The 9,779-nt window shown below is 30.8% G+C and overlaps 1 long non-coding RNA gene across 1 annotated transcript; it reads left to right on the forward strand.

The window, feature by feature from the left end:
* Positions 1-2,805: 2,805 nt before the first annotated feature.
* On the forward strand, positions 2,806-8,583 carry LOC146993447 (uncharacterized). The gene is made up of 3 exons (XR_015038690.1): positions 2,806-2,874; positions 5,336-5,427; positions 8,448-8,583. It is a non-coding gene; the product is annotated as an uncharacterized LOC146993447 (long non-coding RNA).
* The last annotated feature ends 1,196 nt before the right edge of the window (positions 8,584-9,779 follow it).

The raw sequence follows: 9,779 nt of genomic DNA on the forward strand, positions 1-9,779 counted from the left end.
TAAATTGAATATTTCCCATAAATCTGTGCTTTATGAATATTGCCCATTTTTTAATGTATGATATATTTGTAGCTTTGCATAAAATAGTGTTTATCAGAGAAGAAAGTTTTTTTTACTTGATGATATTTAATTCACGAACGTATTCAGTGAATATACTGAATGCGTTTTTTTCTTTCATTTAAGGCAACGAAATATTAGGAGTGTAAAAGACGTGGACATTAACATGGAAATAACAATATACAGTTGCAAAGGAAATATTTTCTGCAATGTGAAAGGAACAGAATGCGACAAAATTTCAATCCTAATATACTTACTAGCATATATGCCTTTATATCTGAGTCGAGATCTTCGTGTAATCTAATGTGCTTTGCACTAAATTTATGAACTCAATTATTTATATAATCTAAGCATTTGAGATTGCTTCTAATATTTAACAGCATCTTTAAAGGAATTTATAATTTTATTCCATAAACAAGATGTCATCCGCATGCCAATTTTTACGTCTGGCATTATTATTCAAAGAGTACAAATGATAACATTCATGATTCTGTATCACTCATGCGCGTCATTCAACGAAACTAAAACTATAAGAATTCCGCCTAAACGTCATTACACCCAGAGAAAATGATGTCATCGGAAAATATGTTCAATCACAAGTACGGATTTTCCCTATGTGCGTGGTACGGTACAGAATGCTTATATGCTCACAGATTAATATAACGCGCAGGAAAGCCTCTGGTTTGTAGAAAAACCGACGAGACAAGCTAAATGGCTAGAAGCACTCAAAGCCACAGCATCAAATCGCTAATAATCACGGCACAAAATGGTCTGGAATAGGAAGACACGCTCTAACACTAACTTCCGAAACTCTTGCTTAAATAGACTCCTTTTCTACTATAATCTGAATAAACGCTCGCTATCTTATTTATGTTCTGGCATGAAAAGCGTGGGTGAAAAAAGAGTGATAGGAAATTACTAAAAATTCACTATTACCCCCATAGCACAAAACATCCTCAGGATGTCCTATTTAAGTCGCAAAATCCCGGGACATACTTAGGATGTCCTAAGGATGTTGATTCTCAGATGTCCTGAGGAGATCGTAATTTAACATCCTGAGGATGTCTTATTTAAGTCGCTATGTCCCGGGATATGACAGGATGTCCTGAAGATGTTGATTCTCAGATGTCCTGAGGAGTTCACCAATTTCACATCCTGAGGACATTCATTCTGCATTGTCCGGAGGACTTTCGTTGTCAAACATTTTGAGGATATTTGTTCTTAAATTTACCAGTTTTAGTTTTTGGACATTGCACATCTGAAACTTGCACATTATTTTATGTTTCATATGTATTTCACTAAGTTGTTTCTAAATGCTGTACATTAAAAATATTGATATGATTGATGATTTATTCTTGTTATTTTGTTATTAATTTTAACTGCTATTTTTTCTGACGTTTTTAAAAATTTATTTAGTCATGGAAAAGATTTTTTTCAATGGATTAGCATTTTCTAGAATATTTGCAAAATTCTAAATAACATATATTTTTTTTATAAAAAATATTTAATTACGGAAACGAATTTTTTTTTAAATTTGGGTATAGAGACATTAGGTATTTTTTTGGAAGCAGGAAACATGAAAAATTAGCAACTGCCTTCGCCGGGAATCGAAGGACGGACCTCTGGAATACCGGCCCAGTGTGCAGAACCACTACACCACGAAGACACGCTAGGTGTGGTGGTGGTGTATTTAATTATGGCAAAGCACACTAGGGCTATCTGCCTAAGGGGAGGGATGTCTTCGTGGAGGACTTTCTAAGGGAAACTGGCTCGTATACACGTTACACGTGGGGAAAACCACGAAAACACCCATGCAGCCAGACCGTTCGCGGGATTCGAACCTCGGATCGCACTACCAGGGTTCAGCGACTTTACCGCTCGGCCGCTGGTGGGCCGAAGACACGCTAGGAAAGCGGGAGAAATACCTTATATTACTTCTCTTTTTAAAGGCCGACTTTTTTTTAAGGGGATCCAATCACTAAATCCTGGGTGTGGATATACCTCATCCAACACCTTTTTAATTCGGGCGCCACTGTAGAGACATTAGGATTTTTTTGGGAAGCCGTAGAGATGAAAAATTAGCAACCGCCTTCGCCGTGGATCGAACCACGGACCTCTGAAATACCGGCCCAGCGTGCAGAACTATTACACCACGAAGGCACGCTATGAAAGCGGGAGAAATACCTCATAAGGAAAATTTTTTTCGTCTAATTACAGGACAGAAAATGTTTTTCAATCGCGCGATCCGTTATTGATATTGAATTACAGTCGTGCGATAATTTCGCAGTAAAGATACATCTCTGATGACTATCCAAGATTCTAGAAACTTTGGTCTTATATAGAGATGGTCGTCTTATAGAAATTATGCTTAATATCAATATTTATTTATAATCTCAGAACTATTGGTCACTTTCAGAAGTGGTCGTTTGAGAGGCGATATTCTATATATTTATTTACTGATACTCTCAGATTCCAAAATTTGTTTATATTCTCAGAAATATTGGACGGAAGGTGTTCGTCCCATACATGCAAAATTTTACATTTCATTAAAAATGAATTCGGCATTATTTAACTATTTCCCTATTAATTAATTAATTAGATAAAGACAAAAATTAGGAAATAGTACTGTTTATTACGGAATAATGTAGGAAGTTCTACAGAACTATATTCTTTCGCGTCATTGCACATTGTATCCGGCAAACTACAAGTTTCTCGTATTCTTCCGCAAATCCGTAAACATCTGTCTTATTTGAAACGAAATCCAAAATGGCTGCGCCATGAGGTTAACTTGTATGGATATTTTTTGTTGCGTGAAAGGTAAGTTCAGTTGCAATACTTGTATGTTTACTTTTTTTGCATTTCGAATTTATGTCATTTTGACAGTTAAATGTTTCACAGCTTTATGAATTGTTACCATTCTGTCGTGAATTACGTGTATCTCAATGGCTGGCTGTCTTTTCAAATATGTAGTTTGACCTGCTATCCAAATGTTTATGACTGAATTTTTTTAATCTAGTTTATGCATTCAGTTTCAAAATAATATGTGTAATCAGATTGTTTATTATTTTATTGCAACAATAAATTTATGTTAAATAGTTTGAACAATTGTATAAAAATAAGAGTTTGCATTGTTTGTCCAAAATATGTATGGTTGAAACATTATCTTAATCTAGTTTGTAATTCAAGTTTTTTGGGGGGTACTGTTCTGTTATTGGGACCAGAATCGGAAATGTATGAACCTGTGTTCGTAAGTATGTGCATAGATGTGTATATGTAGACACACAAACATACAAATATACAAGCATACATAAATACAATTCTGAACCCGGTCATGATAACAGAACAGTGCCTTTTTTTTAATCTTTTTTGAATATTTTATTAAAGGATTAAGCATTTTTCAAACTGCATATCATTTTAAGATTCGACTTGCAGGAAGACAAAATATGGTCATTCAATCAAATGCTTATGTAATAATGGCTTTTAACATTTTCTCATAAATATTGTTTGCATTTTTATTGTATTTTAGATACTTTAGTTATGTAAAGTGAACGTGAGAATATTAGGAAAGCTGAAGAATATGAATAGCTACCATAATACATGTATTTTTTCATAGAGCCCATTGTTTTAGAAACCAATGCACCATTATTATATGCTGGCTTATTTTATAGTTATATGCAGTTTAATTTTATGTTCATGTTACTATGGTATTGTCATTATAATAAAAGTATTTATAATTTTTGTTGAATCTTGCAAGTTACCTAACATTCAGAATTATTACTACCGAATTTTACTGATAGGTTTTTTCAAGTTGACATAATCTCTGATAAATAAAATAAACTGGTGTTTAAATTATATGCATTTCTCTTAATGTTTCATTGAAAGTGAGATGGAAATATAAATGCTATCCAGAAAAGTGAATTCTTTTTGCAGGAAATAACAAACTGTACTAAATGATTAATGTTTATATCATTTTAGAAATGTCAATATTAAAGTTTCTCCCCCTTCTCTTCTTTGATTTTGAAATAATTTATAATAAAATAATATATGCATAAGTGTAATTAATGTAAAGTGTCATTCAATAATATAATTTATTTTTACTGATATTTTTATATTTCTTATCTGGGTGTTACAGTAATGTTTATTGAAGCAATCAGTACTGTGTGATTGCCAGTGATTGAATAATGTTAAAATGCATTGTTCATAAGGAAATTTGCTTATCTTTGTGTTATAGATTTTATTTTGACACAAGCTGAAATTTGAATTATTGGAAGCACTTTGAAAACCCGAATTATTTCCTGAATCATTAATCAGGCCAATATATAACATACAAATTTTCATACAAAATTATTTCTTTGAGCATATTATAAAGAGCTCATTTAATTTTATTATTTGTACAAATTTTAGACAAAAGTAGCATGTAACAGTTAAAGATTTATTGAAGCCTACTTGTTACTTGTGGTAACAAAGAAGTGTGAAAGATATTGCCACATTAGCGAACATGACGATCTTTGATGCTTAGTTTAGTAATTTAATAATATATTGAGAAATGCTGGGAACTTTCAGAAGTAGACATTTCGGAAATGATGGGCTTGATAAGAAATTTACATGGTTTTATTATTTATTCTTTAGTTAAGAATGGATTTTAGATGTTCATGTGAAAGAATTTCTGTGTAATTATATGTGAAAGAATTGTTAAAGTTTGGCATTTAAAAAAATGAATTAATAATATGCAATTATCTTTTTATTATACATATATTACTATATATTTCTAATGCGCTATGTAAATGTCAGTACTAAACAATTGAGATACTATTGTCAGGGCAATCTTTTCTTATACATGAAAAATTCTGATACTTTCTTATCATCTGCCCTCACAGCTTCAACTTATGCTAAAACAGCAAGAGTATGCACACGATAATAGCAAACTATGAATATGCATACCACACACATGTATTTACATGCTTTATATTTAATCTTTATTTCTGAATAGTATTCCATTGGATGAAAAATATGTGAATATTGACCCAATGTGTATATTTTTGTGTGTGTGCATCCTAAAATTTCTTGTTTCTTATAAAGTGCTTATTTGAATTACTGCTTGTGAACAGAGCAGTAGATATGAACCATAAACTAACCATTTTGCCAATTTTCACAGCTTTGCAGATAGTCAGAAAGCACCAAAATTTGTAATAATGTTAAGTTTAAATGATGTTCTATACTTTTGTGTTAATTTTTCTATTCTATTAATTCTATTACTGTGTTATCAAACTTTCTGCAGGAATTTCAACTGGTTAAGATGTTATTACCATGTGGAGAAGAATTTGGTTTTCAAGCTAGAAAAAAAATTGCAGCTGAAGGATTTTGTAGAAGGTCAGTCAAACTGGTTTTAGTTAATTATAATTTAATTTTGGGTGAAGAATTCTCAAATTTATTTATCATAAGTGTCTAAAGGTCTTCTAAATTAAATTCTGCTTGTTTTTGAAATATTTCATGACATTTGTTCTTTGATTATTATTATTATTTTTAATTTACTAACTTATATTCAGGCACATAATGTTGCATTTAATGCCATACCTTAAATATTGTATATAATGTTAAAATAATACATTTCACTTAAAAATGTGGTTGTGACAGTAAATGTTCTGTTACATTTAATCATATCTATAAACATTGGTATACATCATTTTTCAATAATCTGTATATTATTTTGTGCATTTCTTTTACATCCAAGATCTGGCATATGACTTGCTTTTCAAACTGATAACATGGTGTAATAATGTAATCTAATGGTTAAAGTTTACTATGGAACGGGCCAAATTTAATAAATTATTCTTTGATAGAAATTTATTCATGTGTTCAGTGTGTCTCATCTCTTTAAATTGCTAAAGTAAATTTTATGTACTTGCATTTAGGAATTTTGACTGTATCAGAGTAATTTTGTTTCAGTTATTATAACATGCAAGGGAAAAAATCCATTCATAGCTCTGCATTTAAAATTAGTTAATTAAAGTCCTTAATAAAGAGGGACGTTTTGTTGTTTTAAATGTCGATAGAGTTTAATTCAAAAATATGCCACATTAAGTGTTAATTTTTAACCTAATTTAAAATTTTCATTACTTTAACATGTCCAATAATTGTAATTTTAACTCTGATATTGTAATAATATCAAAATTCCTCACTTTTTGATAAATAATCCAAATGTAAAACAAGAAAAGAAAAAATTAAAATCTAGAAGTATATTTATTTCATACCTCTAACAAATAAAAACAACACAAGCACTTTTTACTGTCTATCTGCATAGTGTGGCATGTCCCGTAAGACTGAGATTTGTATGGTCAAATCCATGTTTCAGTTAAAGGAAAATGCATGCACAGTCTTCTGATTTTCCCTTCGATTAAGGATTCTGTATATACTAGCATAAGAAATATATTAGTTAATGCAGTGTTATACATCAATATTTATAGACAATTATTGTGGCTATGTTTATTATAATTTTGTTCACTGTAATGGATGGAGTGCCTAAACCATCATACTGTGTAAACAAAACTCAAATCTTCATCTCTGCATACTGCTCCACTAGTGTTTAAACCCACTGAAATGGTGATTATGGTAGAACATCTTTGGTAAAAATTTACTCTACTGTAACCCTTGGTGAATCGTTTCCTTTTTTTATATCAAGATTGTCACCTGAGAGGATCGGCACCAATTTCAACGTGGCCGCTACACAAAACCAAAATAAGAAGTCAAAGACATACACAAACTCTGTGTCCATGTACACATCGACCTATTAAAACAGAGAACTGCACAAACTGGGCATTGTGCACTGCCTTAACTTTGTCCATGTACACACTGATCTATTTTCACTTTAAGAAAATCAGAAAGTTAAAAATATCATAGTTACCAGAAAAAATTCGCCACTGTCTTAACACACAGACAACCAAAAATACACAAACAGAGAAGAATAAGTTACCAAAAATACATATTTCCTAACATAAAAACATTAAACAACAAATCTTCTAACAAAAATTAACACACAGAGACAAAAAAATAAATGAAACGTCATTTTTTTAACATACCTTTTTTTTCACATGCATATGTTTAGGCTTCCCACCACCATCCTCCAGGTAAGCAATTCAATTAAATTTTTCGTCTCTTAGTCATCTCAGACATACTCAAACGATGGTACCCACACCAAAATAATAAATAGCATGTTCAAAATACAAGACCATACCACTTCCGTGCAACCAAACACAGCAATTGAAGAGAATGGTAAGAACCAAAAACCTGGGACTGTACAAAAGGTTTGCTATTAAAAAAAGTAGCCCAAAACTAAATTTATCACAGCACATTGGCAATATTTGCAGAAATAACTCCTTTTTATTGACAAAAAAAAAAAGTTTTTTTTTTTCCCAAAGGCTACTTTCGCCAACATTATCAACATTAGGGTTACCGAAAAACTTATTTGACGCAATGGGCTTCCACATTTCACAAACAACCAATACCACTTTGCGATTTTTTTTCAGACAGAAACCAAGGTGTACCATACAGTAAAGATTAGCCACATCTTCATTTACTACTGTTACAAGTACTTCTTTGGTAAATTTCTGCGGTTAAATTCAAAAGTTTAAAATTGCATTAACATGATCAGATTCAGAGTCATAGCTAGGGTTTTCAGTGCTCAGGGACAACTGAAGATTTTGTGCCCCCTACTGCTTGCCAAGGATGGAAAACATTTAATTCTAAAATGTTCTAACATCAGTTTGGCGCCCCTTGGATTCTGCACCCGAGGACAGATGCCCCCCCCTTGCCCCCCTCTAGCTACGCCCCTGATCAGATTTTATTTTCTGCACGTAGCTAACAATTACTTATGTGTTGTCAAATAAATGTTACCAGATGCAGTTAATTATTTTTTACTTGCCAATCTCATGAGACAAGTTTTTTTTTGCTCCTGCAAGACTTTACTTTGTGTTGCAAAATAAATTCATTCTCACTCTTTTTGGACTTGCCTACACATTAAATTTAAAATAGTTTTATGAATAGGTAAGATGTGATTATCATAACTTTGTTTCTCTCTTTATCTTGGCAACTTTATATGTTGATTCAGTATCCAGGTTACCTACCAGTGGCTGATTGATAAAACTGCTCATATGTTCAGCTGGTGGTTTGAGTTTATTTTCTGACATAAAAAATTTTAAAAGGCATCCCCCATGTTTAAATTAATTTTAAAGGCCTATAATCGAAAAATCAAATAATTGCTGCTCTGTTTATAGGTACTAAATGTTAAAATATTTTAAATGCTTCCTTTAATTTGCATTCTAATAGTCATTTGTTTAAATTTAATTATGAATTATATTCACATGTAGTAATTGTGAGTGTTTTTTTTATTTTAGGTGCTGTGAAAGGCAATGACAGAGATCCAATTTATCAAGAGTTCTTATATACATAAGAATACATGGATATAACATTGTTTTTCATGAATTCAAATAAAATGTGATAAATTGGATTAATAAAAACTATTTTGAATTTTGAAAAGTGTTTTTCCTCTGTTAATCATAATATAGTGCCATAAATTTATGAATGTGTTTATTTTTCATCCAAATAAATAGCTTTACAAAAATTTGTCATATTAATAGATATTGCATAATTTAACATTATTATAAATATTTATTATAGCAGATTTAGCTGAACTACTTTTTTAGTCTCTTTGCAGATGAAGTCACAAAGGTAAGTGGTTAGATATTTTGCTGTATTCCCCATTAAGTAATTTTATCTGGTATATTACCATTACTTATATACTAAAGGTGAAAGAATAAGCTTTCCTTGAAGATACAAAAATTTGCAGATATTTCAAAAAAATTGGTATACGTAAAAAAGTTCTTAAATTGCCACATATGCGAAACTGAAAATGTTATATATGAAATAGTTCAGAAATATAAATATTTTCACTATTTTTTAACTATAATTAATTCACTGCATTTGTTATATATAATCACAGTTTAAGGTAGCAGTGCTTTTCTCACTGTGATTTCTCATGTATTTTGATTCATAAATACACATACATAAATCCACGTATTTTGATTTCTCTTTTGAGACCGAATAAAAAATTCTCGTTGACATTGAGAGTTGAATAAAAGCTCACCTCAAAATAAAATGAATTAATAAATTTATGGAAAATTTTACATTGCATATATTGAGCAGAAGGAGTAAACTGAATATACTTAATGGAATTAATAATTGGTAGAGTTGATAGCAGAATAAAATGCCTTAATTGCATGGTAAACAGTAGATCTTTTGAAGTTTTTCTATGTTGCGTAAAATGCAGATTTAAATTTTTGATATTGATTGTCATATAAATGGCAATTACTGTTTTATTTTGCTCTGAAATGAATGGTTAGTAATAAAATTCTGGATGAGACAACCTTTAACATGCGCTAGAATTTACAAAGTTTAATTTGGTGCTGATTTCAACAGGTAAATTTCATTTTACTGAATTTTGCATAAAATAATACCAATGAACCATTGCAAATTATTTTCAGAACTTTTTTTTTATTTAATCTAAAAGGGCTATTAGTTTTGAAATGTGACTTCATATCATCAGTCGTAAACTTGTTTCGCTTTTCATTCAAGTCTTGTCATTTGGCAAAATTTAACATATTTACCTTTAAAATCTAATATATTATTGACTAACAAGCCAAGCTATTTAAAAACATTACACACAGTTC

This window comes from Stegodyphus dumicola, chromosome X1 (genome assembly GCF_044657685.1).
Source record: "Stegodyphus dumicola isolate Sdum_Otavi_A_Nest chromosome X1, ASM4465768v1".
In the NCBI taxonomy this organism is placed as follows: domain Eukaryota; kingdom Metazoa; phylum Arthropoda; class Arachnida; order Araneae; family Eresidae; genus Stegodyphus; species Stegodyphus dumicola.